The 19,806-nt window shown below is 36.3% G+C and overlaps 2 long non-coding RNA genes across 2 annotated transcripts in view; both read right to left on the bottom strand.

Annotated features, from left to right (window-relative positions):
• LOC116531784 overlaps positions 1-19,806 on the bottom strand; it is a 62,022-nt gene that overhangs the window by 31,549 nt on the left and 10,667 nt on the right. The gene's annotated exons all lie outside the window — the stretch shown is intronic.
• LOC116531779 lies at positions 181-18,889 on the bottom strand. Its single transcript, XR_004260579.1, has 3 exons — positions 18,806-18,889; positions 16,146-16,150; positions 181-192 (listed from the first exon to the last, which is right to left on the bottom strand). It is a non-coding gene; the product is annotated as an uncharacterized LOC116531779 (long non-coding RNA).

Raw genomic sequence — 19,806 nt, 5'->3', positions numbered from 1 at the left:
GTTTATCACAAATATTTATAGCATTTATGTATATTTCTGGCATGCCACTGGAGCATATTATAGATTCTAGTCAAGAAAAATACTTTGGTAAATAAATTTTTAACATTAAGCTTTTATTAAATTGCCTCAATTTATGTTTAATTGCCATAGGCTAAGTGCTATGCAGATGTCTGTAATCAGCAAAGTTGTAAACTATTCTGAAAGCCACCAGAAGGCTAAGTGCATTAATGAAAATTTCATGTCCTTCTTGACTCATGACAATATAACTGTCCCGAAAATGTCCACTTTGCCTGTTGGACTTTCAGGAATGTCTGAAGTTAAATAGTTAAAACATAGGCAAATAAGTTCAGATTTTAAATAGGCTCACCAAATTATAAATATTTTTTAAAGATGTGTGACAATTACTCTTACCACACATCTTTCACTGTTATATAAAAAAAAATAATTTTTTAACCTAATGGGACTGACTTCTCAATTGGAAAGACTCAAAAATACCCCAATTCTCAGAACTCGTAACAACTGAATAATTCCTCTGATCTTCATATTTGTCATTTCACAATCAATGTGTTGGAAAACTCAATTAAATGGAAGGGTAGACCTCAGTATGTTCCAGACGAACAACAAAATAATGACATGTATCTAAAAAGTGGCTAAATTTACAGAGCAGGGCAAATTGAGTCAAAGCCCTGCTTGCTGTTTAGTGCATATCACACTAACAATCATTCCAGCCTCCTGGAGGGACCAGGTATTGAAGTCCACAGACCCAGGTCTACCCCATCCTGGTATGTACTGAGTGACCTTGTGCTAGTTACTTATTGTCTTTGTACCTCAAGTTCCTCATGAATAAAATGGGGTGTATCATATACAGTTGCTGTGAAGATCTAATGAGCTACATGTAATAAATCACAAAATTTAACCCAGGGACTAGCTCTTGGTCCTCAAAAAATATTAACATTGGATGATAATTTCAACTATTAACTAGGTCAACCTAAGCCATAAGTATTTGGGATTCACGTGACTACTGTCATTTAACTAAGCATTAACTGTTAAGCAGGACCTCAACCTACATAAAATGTTAGCCCAATATTTAAAATGCTATAGCAGAAATATGAATAGAGGTAGTAGTAGCAGGAAAAAATGATAGGAAACATGTGGGAGTCCATGGATGGATGGCGTGGAGGGGAAGACTGTATCGAATTGATACAGCTTCCAGATTAGAATTCTGGATTAGACTATTAGGACCTCTATCCCAGAAAGCATTTTGTTTGCTTGTTTTAATCTCCAAAAATCTTTCTCTCAACAAAACACCTCAGAAAAAACATGTGTATCATTCATTTTTAGTTGTCCAAACAGTTGCCAGAGAATTTTGGTATATTAAGTTAGCCTTATATAAGTTCTTCTTTTACATTTTTCAAGTACATCAATGCTAAAGTAAAATTAGAAAGCAACTTAAGAACACAAAATATATCACTTATGAAGAGATTCTGATGCCACTTTCAGCAATACGTTTTAATACAATAACTTATAATTATGCTTTCTTAGCATATTAGTATCTTTGATACTCTCAACAGTGGTTTTAAACATACATATTGCAGAACCTCAGGGCTCAGACTTCCTCGGGGGTAACTCTAGGGCAACATTGGAGGTAGGGGAAAGGGTGGGTTTCTGGACTTTCCATACCTCCCCCACTTTCCCACAGTCTAAGCCTAATTCCTGTATAAAGATTTTCTTAAAATCTCTAGGCTACCTTTATCTCCCTCTTTCCTGAACTTCTGTAGTTTGGAGTGTCCTCACCACTCCTAGGGCATCCAAGTATTATCCACACCACACTGCCAAGCATAGTGTCAGTCTTCTACTATTTCCTCTCTCATGGATGTATTCTTTTTCTTCCTCCATTAAGACTATACATTCTCAAAATAAAGATTGTGTCATACAATTATCTCAAAGAATTCACCTTCTGTGCCCAGAAAACATGAGGTATCAAAAATAGTGGCTGACTTAAAGACATTAGCTGTAAATTTTCAGTGGAAAAAAGAATTCAGATCTAGCCTTTAAATATATATTCCTGAAAACTTCAGCAACAACACATAGGGATGAAACTAACTGAAGGCTTTAATATTTTTTTTTTTGAAAAGCAAGAAGATAGCAAATCTAGACTAAACACTTGTTTGTCTCTGCAGTGGTGTGCAGTGGGAATTTTTTTTAATTTTTAAGTAAACAAACACAGGTACTTTTTTGCAGACTGCAATAACCAGAAAATTTAATGAGGCATCCAAGAGGCCTAACAGTTCATGGGGAAATGGTAACGAAGGTGTGATGGTTCATACTGAGTGTCAACTTAACTGGATTGAAGAATACAAAGTATTACTCCTGGGTGTGTCTGTGAGGGTGTTGCCAAAGAAGATTAACATTTGAGTCAGTGGGTGAAGGGCAGACCCATTCTTAATCTGGATGTGCACAATCTAATCAGCTGCATTCATGGCTAGAATATAAGCAGGCAGAAAAACGTGAAAAGAGAGACTGGCCTACCCTCCAAGCCTACAGCTGTCTCCCGTTCTGGATGCTTCCTACCCTCAAACATTGGACTCCAAGTTCTTCAGTTTTGGAACTCAGACTGGCTCTCCCTCCTCCTCAGCCTGCAGAGGGGATATTGTGGGACCTTGCGATCTTGTGAGTTAATACTTAATAAACTCGCCTTTATATAACTCTCTATATTCCATTAGTTCTGTCCCTCTAGATTATAGGAGATCAGTCAGGGTGGTGGGAGAAATTATAGGAAAAATGCAAACCTTCTTGGAAGGCTGGGAGGTTTTTGGGGAAGAATGAGATGAAGGCAACTGTTCTTACCCTGAGGCAAAGGGTAAGGGGTAGGTACAAGTAAACGTAGAGGAGTTTATCTAAATAGTTTGTTTACTCATGTTGTACTAAAACCAATCTTTGATCATTCGCATGCAGAACTACTCTCTACCCAGGGGTTCAACAATGTTAATTACCCACAAATGTGTTTGCTCCAGGCCTTTGTCATTAAATCTATACTAAAATAAATGTGAGCATCTCTGGCCTATTGGGACTGCATGCTTATCAGCAGTACTAAGCCGTGCAGTCCCCTAGCCACACTCAGGCAAAATACCTGTGTCTGCATACTCCTTTCATCTGTTGTTCAGCCAGAGTCAGCAGGACATACTCAGCAGCTAGTGCCCCTGTATGAGAAATACTGCAGTGCATCATGACAGAACCCCTAAAAACAAAGATGAAGAGACTGTGTAGTCAGAAAGTCATTGGGGCCCACTCAGGATACCCAAGTTCAGGGGAATTCTCAAGCTAGGGTTTCATCATGGGGCAACAGTTATCAGCACAACAGAAACAGTATAGAAAAGTATTCAAACAGCTACTTAAAGCTAGTGGAGCCTTGGTTTCACAGGATCAATTAAGGGACCTAATGCAAATAGTTGTTTCCTGTAGCCCATGGTTGCCAGAAGAAGGCACGTTAGATGTGGAGCTCTGGGAACAAGTGGGGAGAACTCTTAAACAATATTGTGCACAAGCTCAACGCGTCCAAGTGACATCTTTAATATCATGGGCCTTAGTTAGGGCTTCTTTGGCCCTGCTCTACACAGAAGAGCCTAAGAAGAGAAGGGAGGAGAAACTGTCACCTACCTTACCGTCTCCTCCATCTCCCTCAGCCCCGCAATTACCAGGTAAAGGTGCCACAGAGGAGACAAAAATTGTCCCCAAGCCCCCTGCCACAATAAATTGGAAGAAAGACAAGGGACATGCTACAGATATGGGACCCTGTCTTAGGCAAGCGGCATTAGAAGGGGAGCTCTTGGCCTGCCAGGTAATGCAAGATCAATAAGACAATCATGTATATGAATCCATTCCTTTTGACACTTATAAAGAGATAAGAAAAAGCATTAGAGAAAATGGAGTCACTAGCCCATTTACAAAAGGATTAACTGAAGCCATAGCAGACAACTTCCATATGACTCCATGGGATGGGTCAGTGTTAGCTAAAACAACTTTAGAGCCCAGTCAGTACCTCCTCTGGAAGGCAGAATATAATGTGTTGTGCGAACAACAAGCCAACCAGAATCAAGTGAAAGGCAAGACATTAACAGCTGCTATCCTCCAGGGGAGGGGCCCCATGCCAATGTACAACAACAAGTTTTGTTCCCCAAGCCTAGGCACAGGTGTCTTTGTGCACTCTCAGGGCATGGGATCGAATTTCTCAAAGCAAAGTTCAACAGGGATCTTTTATAAATATTCGACAAGGGTCTCAGGAGCCATTTGTTGAATTTATCAATTGGTTAACCCAGGCAATTTGGAGACAAATTAGTCATGCCCAGGCTGCTGATATCTTACTGTTACAATTGAAAATGCTAACGATGACTGACAGCAAGCAATGCAGGCAGCTACAGTCAGGGAACTTATACAAGCATGTCAGCTGGTGGGGACTGAAACACACAAAGCCAAAATATTGGCTATGACATTAAAGCCTCCTAAAGTGAAAAGGGAGAAAAACCCAAATCTAGAGAACCCCGACTAATACGGAAGTCTTGGTCTTCCCTGTTGTTTCTATGGTTACCATAATATAAACCTCCTAACAAACCACCCTAAAACTGAGAAACGATGAAAGTGACTCAAAAATAACAAACAACACAATAAACAGCTTTTGAGTGGTTTATTATGTAATATAATACAAAAACATACTGTCTAACAAGAGTTGAACAAGAGATTTGGGTTTTATTTCTTTGAATTTAGTCATTGAAAGACACAAAGCAAAGCTCAACAAAAGCAAAATTTTCCTGTCATGGGTCCCCTAGTCCTTGTGGTTAGGTAAGAACAAGAACCTCCCTGCCTTCAAATAAAAAGTGTATTTGACTCTATCTTTGTGATTGGTTGTTTCCTACACATATATATATAAATATATAAACATTTGTGCATGTACACACTTATGTGAGCAAAGTTATAAACCAGAACTGTGCTCACATTTTTCTTGACAGTGATAATCCATGTTAAGAATAAGTAAGCCTACATGCCCTGATGATGATAATAATCCTTTAAATTTATGCTGAGCTTTACAGTATATAAAGTGATTTTTTAAATTATTTCATTTTATGCTCATGTCAACTTTGTAGATAAGTGGAACATAGTTATTGGTGTAATCAGTTTATAAATAAGGATACTGAGACTTGGAGAAATTGAATGATCTGCCCATCATCACTGAAAGATTCAAGTAGGCACGCAGCACAATATAAGTGAATGAAAATATAAATGCAAGAAAAAAAAACAAGTCTTCTGACTATGTACTTTTTACTTCTGCCACACTAACATTTTACCTGCCATTTAAAAATATATTTTGAATCTATGTATCTGATATAAATTCAAAATAAAATTTTAAAAAATATTATTTTTCTCTGACATAATTACAACAAATTACTAATTAGAATAAATAAATAAATAAAAACTAATGAATTAAATATATCATCCCTATTATAGTTTTAACTACTACATATGACATTTATATGTAATCTCCACATTTGCTTTTATTTATTTACTCAATTAACTCTAAAATATATCTAGTTGGATCTTCCATACTCCAGGCTAGGAGCTAGGGGTATAGTGCTGAAGAAAACAAAACTAACCCCTGCCCTTATGGCACAGATAGTCTGGTTAGGGATGTAGACATTTAATAAACATACAAATGCAGAAATTGTGAGAGTGGAAAAGAACAAAGGAAAAGAGCGGTGCAGTCTGACGTAAGTTAATGAAGATCTAATTTAGATTGGAAGACAGGCAGGCAACTCTGAGTAGGTGACATTTAAGCTGAGGCCTAAACTGCTCATTCATTTCTTCAACAAATATTTCCTGTCTTCATTTGCTGTCTCAGCCAAGCTGCAATGTTCAAGTCATACGAGTGGCAGGATGTACAGTGATGAGCAGGACAGCATGGTCCCTGACCTCAGGTACCTCACTGTGAAAGGACAGTCAGAGAGACAAACTTGATTTGGGACTTGAAAAAAATTAATTTAGTCATTGAGTCCAAAATAATTAACACATGAATTCCTCCCTGGATGTATTATTTTAAAACCTAAATTGGGACTTGAGTAATTCGTCCAGTAACATTTGGCATATCTTCATCCTTCAATAATGATCTTACAAAGAAAGAGTCCTAAAATGGCTTTGTCCCATTAAGACTGATCCAGGGCTAGGTATATTCTTGAGAATACTGGGATCAAGCTCTGTAGTAAGCTAAGATCACAAGAGATACCAGTATTTTACAATCCTCATCCATTCTTTTTTGATTATAAATATGACTTAATTTTTATATATCTCTAATACAATTTTATGATATTGTTCAATGAACTTAATGCTTACCTCCATTGGATCAGCTGAAAATAGCTATCTTTTAAATAATCACATATTTGTCTAAACAATTAAAGAAGATTACCATAAATACGTTCACAATTGTACATATTGAATCATGATATGCAATGAACCTTAAAATATGTTGCAAACATAATAATTCATGGGGTTTTTTCATAATATATTTTCTTCCTTTGGCCTTTACTGTTTACTCAAGAATAATGAATAAATTCCCCTCTTAGTTAGAGAATCAAAATGTCAAGAGAGGAGATACATGCCTGAAGTTTGATCGTTTGAATTTGACAATTTTGACAATTGAAGTGTGAAGCAAGCATCATTTGTGGCAACGCTACGCTATCTTGTCTGACTGTAGAAGTATACCTGGGTTTCTGTTTAATCTTTCAGTCAAGAAGCTTATTCTCCTAGCAAAATACACACATACAACAATGAAGAATAAATGATCAGTTATCTGATCCATTGCTTGTTATTAATGAAAATTTTCTGAATTTATATCTCAGCGATTTATGTATATGGTTTGTCTAGAAGAATTAATATAGAGTTTCCTGCTAATCAACTCTCAGACTCTAAAAAAATTTACAGCCAGAGCACAAATCATAAATGAAGGTACTAAAGATACCTTGTGTCTAAAAAATTTGATTCACTGAAAATTAAAGACCTAAAAAAATACTGTTAAGTTTTCACTGCCTGAGTAGCTTTTTTTTTTTATCTTTCAGCACATACAGTGAAAACTGACTTGTCTACTTCAGTTTGATTAGAAGCTAATTTTGCCTCCTGGTTCTCAAATGCTATGTTTCAAATTTATCATTCAGACTCAGGCACTTGACAAAACATTTCATTCAAAACCCAATTTTTCTTTTTATTAATTTTCATAATTGTTGATTAGTTTTACAAACCATGGAAAATGTTATCCAAAAAGGATGCTTCCACAATAGGTGGAATCTTAGATTTGGTGAAATATGTTACATACCATGACATCTAAAAATAATGTAACAATAAATTGAGAGCAGAAGGGAAAAGAAAGTTGAAGTATACAAATTGCTTCATGTGTAACAACTAAAATTCAAAAGATATCATTGAAGTCTTCAAATGAAATAACAAAAGCATAATTACTAATCATTATGAGGAAAGCACTAAGAATTTTTAAATTAACTAAAGTTGACGTGGAAAAAAAGAAAGAAAATACACTAAATATTCATAGAAGGGAGCAAAAGATAATGTCTAAGATATTAAATAATTAAGAGAATTATATAACACACTAGTAATAAAGTTTGCCACTGGAACAAAAATACAAACCTTCTTAAATATCATGATAATTATACATTAAGAATAAAGCAAAGCATATGGAGTGTATATGATTTGTGAAAGCAGTAAAGTATAATTAATTTCAAAGAAGTAGGTTCAAATATACCTGTCAAATCAATAAATCTGAATGGATTAAAGTCATCTGTAGAAGAGAGGAAAGAAAATTAAAGAATGGACAAACATAGATAAGGCAATTGTAGAAAGAGAAGGAAGGAACAGAAGGAAGGGCAGAAGAGGAAGGTAGTAAGGGAGGAAGGAAGAGCTTGCAACCTTACTTGAATTTGCTATAAAATGTTCAATGACACAAAGAAGGTCAGTATCTTCTGTTAAAAGGAAATATCTGCAGTGAAGTTTTTTTAAAAGCTGAGACTGTTAACACACCGCCCCCCCAAAAAAAAGATAGCATCAGCATTTGCAAAGCAAAACTGCAGAAGTTACAAAGAAAAACACAAAATCAACAGGAGAATTGTATTTACCTCTCTTTGTCTTTTACAGATGAAGAAGGGAAAAGCTAATAATATGGATCTAAACGACACAATAAAGTAGAAATAATCAACATAGACAAAGTTTTGTTCCTCAAAATAAATACTACAATTATTTTTGCATAAAACCATTATAAAAATGAACATATATTAGGCCACTATGTGAAGTATAATTAATTCCAAGACATTTTCTCATCACAATGCCATAAAACTAGAAATTAATGATAAAAGCAAAAATAAAAATATTTTCATTAAATAGGTGACTTTGTACAAGTTTTCTGTCTTTCAGAAGCTTCCTTTCCCAAACTGCTAAATGGAAATAATACATAAATCACAGAGTAATCTTGAAAGATTAATGAATTTGAAAACATTACACAAGTATAAAAATCTTATCCAAAAAGAATCCTCTTTTTCCTTACACTTGGGAAGCGCTTGATTTGGCAGCTTCAAAGATTTAAACACTCAGTCTACATTTGACACATGTGGCTATTTAAATAATTAAATTAAACTAAAATTTTAGTTCTTCAACATTAGCCATATTCAAATTGGTCCCTGACTACATTTGGTTAGTGACTACCATATTGGACACCAGAATATTTTAATCATACAAAAAGTTCTATTGGACAGTGTCTTTCTTAGCTCAGTATATTTAAAAATCAAATAATTCTCATGAACATTTAGAAGTTCATGAGAATTATCTTAAAAAATCAAATATTTAGAAGTTTGTGAAAATTATTTAAGTTTTATTTCAACAAATTAACAGAGTGTTTCTAGTGAGAGCCTCAAGTAAGTTTTTTTCCTCACTTTACTTCCTAATTATACTAAAAGATCATCCTCTCACTTAATATAATCCAAATACATTAATGTGCTAATTGAATATGATGAGTAAGCTGTGCATACTAATTGTCACTAATAAGTTTAATGATGATTGCTTAAGCCTATAACAGCTCCTCACCTACATAGCACTTCAAGTCAACTTGATGTCACTCATTCTTTATTAGGAAAACGTGTTTTATTAAGTTGATTTTTTATTATATGTGAGCCCAGAAGATTTACTCCATGGTTGTCCTTTTAACGTGAAGAATATTCCAAATGTGATCCCTGAACAAAATGCTTAGGCAGCTGAAGGTGACTCTTAAATCCACCTGTTTTTTTAAAATTTTTAATTAGTTTATTATGGATACATAATAGCTGTCCATATTTATGAGGTACATGTGATACTTTGAAACAAGCACACAATGTGTAATGATCAATCAGGATAATTAGGGAATGCATCACCTCAAGCATTTATCATCTCTTTGTGTTAGAAACACTCCAATTCCACTCTTCTGGTTATTTTGAAATACACAATAAATTATGGTTAACTGTAGTTGCCCTATTGTGCCATCGAACACTAGATCTTATTCCTTCTATCTAACTGTATTTTTGTACTCATTAACCATCTCCTTTTAATCCCCCTCCCTTCCCCACTACCCTTCCCAGGCTTTGGTAACCATTATTCTATTCTCTATTCCCAAGAGTTCAATTGTTTCAACTTCCACATATGTGTGACAACATGCAATATTTTTCTTTTTGTGTCTGGCTAATTTCACTTCAGTTTCCAGTGACTCTTAGAGCATTCCATTGTGGTAAGCTTTAAACCAATAAGTACTTTCTCCATCTATTATGCCTTCATTAGCTCAGTATATTTTAAGATTCCTAATGCCACCTACTAGTCTTATGAACCTGGGTGGTTCACTATCTTCTTTAGGTCTCAGGTCCCCTCCCCCTTTTTAAATTCATGAGGGCCAAAGAGTGGGTGGGGATAAAATGACAGCCTAATCACAGGTTTATGTTCCCTTTCTCTCCTAGTTGAAGAAACTCTAAATAGCAGGGCTTACTTGGGGAGATCAGAGCGGTCATAAATATATCTAAGAATTGAATTTTTTAAGTGCAGATGGATGTCATTGTGTACAATGTCGGGAGAGGGATGAAGACCAGCTGCCTGCCTCCCTGCCGAAGGCCCTGTGGCTGCCTGAGACAGCCCCATCAGCTGAGCATGGGTTCCCTGGCAACAGAACAGCTTTCTGAAATGCAGATCTGAGAGAAATTGGCTGTCCTGCAGGTATACTGCAGTGCTGAAGAGCCACATTGGGCTAATTCAATGAAGACAGAAAGAGATTGTGACCATCTGATTGTCCCTTCCCCCTCACAGCTGCAGAAGCCCAAGAATTGAGCTGCCTTCTCACCCTGACCTCAATACAGAGATTCTAGCTTGTCTGCCCTTGCAAGGATGGCTGCCCAGCTGCAAAATAAACATCTGTCTTACTTTTCACCTGTGAATTCACATCCATCCGACTTTCTTAGGAACAGAATATCAGATTTAATAGAATACATGTGGGAGAAAGATCAGCTGAGGGGACTCAGCAATCCAAAGGAGGGAAGTTAGCCAAGTCAATATAAAGAATGTGTTCCCCACTAGGTCAAAGTTAATGAAAGAAATGAAGAGACTGCTAAGAAAGGCTGCAATAAGTGGATATATTATTTGCGATCCTAGAACAAAACAAAATGATTGATATCTGAATATTAAAATGTAACAGAAGAATTATCAAAGAGAAATTGTACTGGCAAAAAAAGGGGGGGATCAATTTTGTGTCCTGTAAAATCAAATGTAGAAGCTATCTTATTACACATGATAAAATATAGCATTTTAAAGGAAATCCTGAATGGTAAAACATTTGGAGACATATGAAGAAAGTTTACAAAAGGGCAACATAAAAGAGATAAAAAGTAATTAAACAAATAATAAAACATTTCACTCATTTGAAGAAAGATCTGAATGCAGAGCACAGCAGTATCCCCAAGTGCTAGGCAAGTCCAAGGAGGAAAGAAAAAATCATATATAAATAATACCCTTGTGGGCTCAGTGGGGTGATGCATGCCTGCAACCACAACACCTTGGAGGCCAAGACAGTAGGATCACTTGAGCTCAAGAACTGCAGGTTAAAGTGAGCTGTGATCATGCCACTGCACTCCAGCCTGGGCAACAGAGCAAAACTCTGTCTCTTTAAAAAAAAAATGTATTTTAATAAAGAAAAATATATCCTCGTGAAATCTAGTAATCAACTATTAAGCTTTAATATTAAAGAGAAAACTACAGCTAGTTCAAAAGAAAATGTGGCTTTCAAAGGCAAAGCTAACACTCTTAACATCAAACTTTTCAATGCAACCCTGCATGTCAGAAGACTGTAAAACATATTTGCAGTCTATAAAGAGAAAGAAACTACTATCCAAGAATTCTGTACCTGACCAAGATAATGTTTGCACACAAAACAAAACAAAAGGTTATTAAGAAAAGTAATTTTATATTTGTAGAGACCTTATACAGTGCCTGACAAATGTGTTAAATATATTTGTTAAACTAAAATAAAGATAGGAAATATAAATCAATCAAAACCTGAATATTTAAAAATAAAGTAAATTGACAAATTTTTAACAAACTGGTTAGATCTTTTTTTATGCTACAAGAGTAGAAACACTTTTAAGACTCAGGACAAATAAGAGTACATGATTGCAAACATATGAACCTGAGAACTGGCAAGCACTTTAGGGTAGGGCTAGGACAACCAGATTCCCAGAGAATCTAGAGACCCTGGAAGCCACAAAACCTCTAGTTCCTGGAAGGGAGAGTTTAGGTGCAGCTGCTCCCAATCCATTCCCAGCTGACACGGCCAGAGAAACCTTGGATTCATCTACGAGACAATCCCCCTTTTCATTGCACAACATCTACCCTACCTTCAATAAGCAAGTAATTCCTGAGTCTCTCAAGTTATTTTGTATGGTTTGGCTGTGTCCACAGCCAAATCTCGTCTTGAATTGTAGTTCCCATAATCCCCACATGTTGTGGGAGGGAACCAGTGGAAGATAGTTGAATCATGGAGGTGATTTCCCCCATACTGTTCTTGTGGTAGTGAATAAGTCTCACGAGAACTGATGATTTTATAAGGAGTTTCCCCTTTTGCTTGGTTGTCGTTTTGTTTTTTTGTTTTTTTAGGTGTGTGTCTTTTTTGTTTTCTATTTTTAAATGGAGTTTCACTCTTGTTGCCCAGGCTCAAGTGCAATGGTGTGATCTCAGCTCACTGAAACACTGAAACCTCTGCCTCCCGAGTTCAAGTGATTCTCTTGCCTCAGCCTCCCAAGTAGCTGAGATTATAGGCGCCTGCCACCACGCCCAGCTAAATTTTTTGTATTTTTAGTAAAGACGGGATTTCACCATGTAGGCCAGGCTGGTCTCAAACTCCTGACTTCAGGTGATCTGCCCACCTTTGCCTCTCAAAGTGCTGGCGTTACAGGCGTGAGCCACTGCACCCAGCCAGTTCTCATTTCCTTCTGTCTAAAGCCATATAAGACATGTCCTTCACCTTCGCCATGACTATGAGGCCTCCTCAGCCACAGGGAACTATGAATCCATTAAAACTCTTCTTTATAAATTACCCAGTCTAGGGTATGTCTTTATCAGCTGCGTAAAACCGACCAATACACTTTTCCTGTACATAGAGAAAATGGAAACTGTTGAATGAAGTAAGCATAACCTTAAAATAAAAGCCTGTCGGAGATACATCTATACATATATATAAGTTTCGTTTAGGGATATACAGTGTCAACAAATTGAATCCAGCAGTATGTCTTAAGAAATACTACACAATGACTATACAGGATGAGTCAACATGAGCATATCTATCAAAGTAATTCATTACATTAAAAATAAAAAACACTACTATCTAAAAAGAGAGTAAGACACAAACTCATCACTCATTTCTCAAAAATTTTTAAATAGCAAAATAATTCAAGGAAATTGTTCTGGACAAGATATATACTATGCAAGGTACAAATATTTACCAGAAATTATCACAAAAATTATTTACATTGTAAAATATTAAGAATATCTCTACTATAATCAGGAATTAGAGACATTTATGTAATTTCTAATAATCAACATTTTTAAAGCCTACTAATAAAACAAATCTTTATTTGCAAATAATATGCTCTATACTTAGAAAATCTAAGACTCAATACCTAATCAATTAGCTCAGAAAAAGATTTTAATACAAAAATGGGGAGAAGGAGTCTTATTCACTGCATCGAAAAATATGATACAGCTAAAGATAAGCATCATCAAAATAATCTCTATTTTAAACCATAAAATTCTACCAAAGAACAGAACACAAAACCTAAATAATGAGACAAAATAAAAATATTGATTCTTCCCAAATTAGTATATAAATTTCATCCAATTTTCAACAAAATTTTACAAAATTTTTAAATGGACAAAATAAATCAAACATTTGTTTGGAAAAATAAAGGCATGAGGGGTGTCAGGAAACCTTTGATAATGAAGATTAGTCACAGGGGATATACTCTGTGTATTATTAAAATTTATTATAAAGCTATAACGTGGTACAAACATAGGAATAGGCAAACACATCAATGAAACAAGTTCAAAAGTCAAGAAATAGATCCGAGTGTATATTGAATGAAACTGATTTATGACAAAGTTGATAAGTCAATTTATTGGAAGAAAAGTATTCAGTAAACGTTACTGGAAAAAAATTATATGATCCCATAATCAATTCCAGATGGTTTAAATAAATAAAGGTAAAGACAAAATACTAGAAGAGAATATTGGAGAACAATTCATAACGTGTTAATGACAATGACCTATCCAAAACAATACAACAAATTCATAGCTATAAAGAAAAAGATTGGCAAATTTGATTACATAAATTATTAAAAACTTTCAATATTGAGGAAGAAATCCTGAATGAAGTCAAAAGATAGCATATTAGTTATAATAGGGTAAATAGGGTTGAATTATATATATGATATTATATATATTAATTATATATTATAAAATTACATTAATTATATATCAATGTATTATATAATGTATTAATTATATATTATACTATTTATTAATATATGTACTACATTAATTATAAACATATGATTTATATATGTATATTTTTAAGAAATAACCTAATTTTTTAGATAAAGAAACAAATGACTGAATAAAAAATATTTAAAACTACATATAGAAAAGATATTCAAGCTCACTAAAAATCAGAGAACAACAGGATAACTTTCAGATATCATTTGACAAAATTTAAGATGACTCATAGCATCCAGAGTGTAAAAACATAGCTTAAGCGGGAGGTGGGGAAGGATAACATGGAGAGAAATGCCAAATATAGTATGCACCTAAAGTTAAATAAATAAATTTTTAAAAATTAAAAAAATTTACAAAAAAAGAATTATTGCCTACATTGTTGATAAAAGTAATAATAGACAATAATAAAACACAGTTAACTTGAACAATGCAGGTCTTAGAGGCACTGACTCCTTAGCAGTTGAAAATCCATGTATAACTTTCTTGTTATACACATGTTAAGGGGTAGAATTGCAATTTTGTTACATGGTTGTATTGCATAGCCAAAGTCTGGGTTTTTAGTGTATCATTAGCAGAATAATGTACATTGTACCCATTAAGTGATTTCTCATCTTCCACCCTCCTCCCACATCCTACCTTTTTGAGTCCCCAGCATCATTCCACACACTATGTCCATGCGTACACATTACTTAGCTCCCACTTATAAGCGAGGACATGTGATATTGTCTTTCTGTGTCTGAGTTGTTTCACTTATGATAATGGCCTCCAGCTTCATCCATGTGGCTGCAAAATACATGATTTCATTTCTTTTTATGGCTGAATAATATTCCATGTGTATATATACCCTCTTTTCTTTCTTTTTTTTTTTTTTTTCCCAGAGTCTCTCTCTGTCACCCAGGCTGGAGTGCAGTGGCACGATCTGGGCTCACTGCAACTTCCACCTCCCGGGTTCAAGCTATTCTTATGCCTCAGCCACCCAAGTAATTGGGATTATAGGCATTCACAGAAATACCCAGATAATTTTTGTTTGTTTTTAGTAGAGATCAGGTTTTACCAGGTTGGCAAGGCTGGTCTCAAACTTTTGGCCTGAAGTGGTGTGCCCACCTTGGCCTCCCAAAGTGCTTGAATTCCAGGCGTGAGCCACCGCGCCTGGCCAGCACATTTCCTTTACCCACCTATCCACTGATGGACACCTAGGTTGATTCTATATCCTTCCTACTGTGAATAGTGCTGCAGTAAACAGATAAGTGCAGGTATCTTTTAATCCCGTGTATAACGTTTTACTCCCCCAAAACTTAACTACTAATGGCTTGCTGTTGACTGGAAGCCTTACCAATAACAAACAGTCAATTAAGACATCTTTTGTATGTTATATGTATCGTATACTGTATTCTTACAATACAGTAAGAAGAGAAAAAATATTAAGAAAATCATAAGAAAGAGAAAATATACTCATTATTCGTTAAATGGAAGTGGATTATCATAAAGGTCTTCATTCTTGTCCTTGACCTCACATTGACTGAGGCTGAGAAGGAGGAGAAGAGAGTTGCTGCCTTAGGGGTGGCAGAGGCAGAGGAAAATCTATGTATAAGTAGACCCATGCAGGTCAAACTCATATTGTTCAGGGTTAGCTGTATACACCCTTTGACCCAGCAATCCTATTTCTAAGAATATATGCTACAGAAATAAAAACATTAATATGGAATGCAACATTGATTTGTAACAACTGCTTAAATGTTCATCATCCAGGTGATGATTGAAGTCATTAAAATGAATGTCATAGTTTTTTTTTCCTGGTGTTCTTAAAGAAAACTAGTTGATTTTATTTATATACATACTAGACATTTTGTAAAGGAATAGAAAAAGTATTCATACCAAATTATTGTCAATAGAAAGGATTCAAAACTTGACGCTCATTCTAACATCTGAAAATGGAGTAAATGCTAAAATGTTAGGATTAGGTTAGAGACAAAAAGGAGCAATCTGCTAATTCTTAAGTTGTTGTAAGCCATTTAATTTTGTAACCAAAAATAAGATTAAGCAAGAACAAAATCTAGATCTCCTAGAAAAATAAAATGAGTAGTTTTAATTATCTCAAAAAAAATCTTCTAACTCAAAAATATTTTCCACTCCACTAGGTTCAAAAAAAAGTCAACACAAGATTTGTGAGAAACCATATGAAAAAATACCGCTCCTTTCAGTCACATGGAAAAGCAAGATAGGTATATGAAATAGCTATTTCGCAGAGCTATTCAGTAATAAATGCAAATATAATGAAATAAAAATGTATTCATAAATTGCCACTGGAATGTAATACTCATTTGTACTGAAGTTACTCAAAAAACTATTTTGGGGGGAAAAAAGCAATAGTTCAGAGTGTTTTGCATAATCTTCCTCACATCCCTTCACCTCTTCATCTTTCTTAAGACTAAGTTGTGGCCATGACGTCTTCCCTGAACTAATGCTTCTGGTCTGCATTTTCTCAGCAAGTTCTTGGCACACCAACCTCACTTTAATGTCAAAGTTCTAGTACTGTAGTCTTAAACTGTTTCTTAACTTTTCTTCCAGATATGAACTAGCTTGAAAACTCACAGAAGACAAAAGTTGGCAGTTAATCATTGCACCTCCAGAGTCTTTTTTTTTTTTTTGGGGGGGGGGGGACGGAGTTTCGCTCTTGTTACCCAGGCTGGAGTGCAATGGCGTGATCTCGGCTCACCTCAACCTCCGCCTCCTGGGTTCAGGCAATTCTCCTGCCTCAGCCTCCTGAGTAGCTGGGATTACAGGCACACGCCACCATGCCCGGCTAATTTTTTGTATTTTTAGTAGAGGCGGGGTTTCACCGTGTTGACCAGGATGGTCTCGATCTCTTGACCTCGTGATCCACCCACCTCGGCCTCCCAAAGTGCTGGGATTACAGGCTTGAGCCACCGCGCCCGGACAGAGTCTTTAACATATTTGTTTACTCAATAATTTGTATAAATGTAGAATTAATGCTTTGTCACCTCTGACATTTTACTGTGGTCATTTGTTTCTCATGCTCTAATACATTTTGGTATCTTCTCTGTAAGAACATCTCAAGATATTCTCAGCACTTTCCTTTAATGTCAGCATTCTTAACCTGTATTCTTATATTGTTGCATCAGTTGTCACCCACATAAACTCTTTATTCTTCCATGAACCTTTTACAGATCACCCTGTAACGTAAAATGGAAAAAAATCCTTTGATTTATCTCTTAAAGGCCCTCAGTAAAACAACTCCTCTAGGACTTGGATGTGCCCTTCTTCTGTATAATCTGTGTCATGATAAGGATGGGCACAAGATAAATGTTTGTCGACTATATGAAGGAAAAAGGGAAAGGAAGAAGAGCGGAAGGGAGGACAATAGGGGGAAAGAAAGGAATTCACTGCTACAGAAACCAAATAGAATTTTGTTATTAATATTATTTATTTAGCTTTCTCTCATCCTCCTTTAGGGTTTAGATAATCTGCCAAACATAGAAAACATAAATCCCTTAGATTCAGAAGAAAAATAATCTGTGCTTACTAGCATACTTGCAATAAATTGAAGCAGAGAATTTGGTTCCTGAGATTTCTTATTTTATTTTATTTTATTTTATTTTATTTTATTTTATTTTAAGATGGAGTCTCACTCTGTCACCCAGTCTGGAGTGCAGTGGCATGATCTCGAGTCACTGCAACCTCCACATCCCAGGCTCTTGTGATTCTCTGGCCCCAGCCTCCTGACTAGCTGGCATCACAGGCAGACACCACTACACCTCTCTAATTTTTGTATTTTTAGTAGAGATGGGGTCTCACCATTTTGGCCAGGCTGGTCTTGAACTCCTGACCTCCAGTGATCCTTCCACCTTGGCCTCCCAAAATGCTGGGATTACAGGCATGAGACACCATGCCTGGCCGGTTCCTGAGATCTCTATTCCAGCTGCCTACTGCTGCAAGCACTGGGTTTCGGAACCATGACCATACACTGTGGCACCCACACAGAGCTCCTTTCCAGCCTCAGGATCAGGTGTGGGGTAAAGATTCCTCAGTCACTGGACACAAGTGAAGCTAATTTGTCAAATCCTTTCCCTACAGCCTGAGTTTACCTTAACCCTGTCTTCATCTCCAAAAAGTGGAGAATCAGGAGCATATCCAGATTTTGAGGCTTAAAGCTTGGGAAACTGTAGTTATGAAAAAGAACACAAAATTCCAAATACAAAATTGGACATGCAGTAAACATCTCCATGGAGAAACTGCAGTAACAATAGTACAAGAGAGAGTATGCTATATTCAATTAGCCACAAATGTTTAAAGCAACTTTATTCAGATCAATGAAAGAAAAGTGACGAGTGTACACAACTATGTCAAATGGTGACTGGGCATTGCATCCACCTGCCCACCTCATGCTGCTGGCTCCACCAACTGCAAGCTAGAAAAAGAGTATGCCAAAGTGGCTGTGCCAGCCAGGGAAGAGGTCACAAGACCTTAGAGCTAACCAGACTGATTCTCTGACATTCTGTAGAGATACCTTCAGAACCATGAAAAACGGCTCCACCTGAAGCTTATCTTCAGCTGTGTCTCCTTTCAGAGGCAAGAAATCTTTTCATTTATTGGAAAATGTTTGTTTCCTCCTGATAGCAGCAGTAGAGGGTTACACCAGCACCCAGGCCATCCCATCTGTGGACACAATGGACACGCCTGTTGACACGGTTTGGGTGTTTTGTCCCCTCCAAATCTCATGTTGAAATGTGACTTCCAATGTTGAAGGCAGGCCTAGTGGGTAGTGTTTGGGCCTTGGGGACAGATTTTTCATGAATGGCTTGATGCTGTACTCACAGTAATGAGCACGTTCTCACTCTATTAGTTCACAAGAGAGCAGATTGTTTTTAAAAGCCTGCAACATTTTCCCCTCTCTCTTAATCCCTCTCTTGCCATGTGGTACACTGGTTCCCGTTTTGCCTTCCAGCATGATTGTGGCACCCTGAGGCCGCACTAAAAGCAAATGCTGGCACTATCTTGCTTGTACAGCCTGCAGAACTGTGAGCCAAATAAGCCTCTTTTCTTTATAGACCACACTGTCTCAGGTGTCCCTTTTTAGAAATGCAAAATAAAATAACATGCTTGTGTTTGAGGAAAAGAAGCATCCAGCAGTTTTTTCAAAAACTTGGGAGACGCTGGTCTATGACTAGTTGAAAGTCTACAAAATAACTCCAGCAGAATTGGCTCTCTGTTGAAGAACCTCAAAGCCCCAAAGTTTCGTAAAATAAGGACCCAGCAGGATTGGCTCTTTAATAAAGAACCTCAAAGCTCACCATCATGTTCATGGTATAGAGATGGCCCTTATGTCTAAGACTGGGGAGGAGGGTAACATGGAGGCCACATGCAGCCAGCAGAGTGTGGCAAGGTACAAAGAACCCTGGTACAATGATGTCCAAGACCAAGAGATGATAATTCTTGAGGCCCATCAAAAGGAGCCAGACCAAATGGGGACCAAGCTATTTCCAGCACAGCTTCCTTAGCTTTAAGTAACTAAAATCATACAGAATCAGAATGAAATGTTATTTTCAAATTTCCTATTCCATAGCATAATGTCTGCCTCATTATGCTATGGAACAGGAAATTTGAAAAGAGCATTTCATTCTGAAATGGATTCTGTGACATCAACTATACTGCACGGAGACTCCAGTCTCCAAAAGAGCAAAGCCCCAC

The sequence above is a fragment of the Sapajus apella genome, unplaced genomic scaffold (assembly GCF_009761245.1).
Source record: "Sapajus apella isolate SASKATOON/1434 unplaced genomic scaffold, GSC_monkey_1.0 scaffold3, whole genome shotgun sequence".
NCBI classification, from domain to species: domain Eukaryota; kingdom Metazoa; phylum Chordata; class Mammalia; order Primates; family Cebidae; genus Sapajus; species Sapajus apella.
This window is presented reverse-complemented; position numbering and strand designations above follow the sequence as displayed.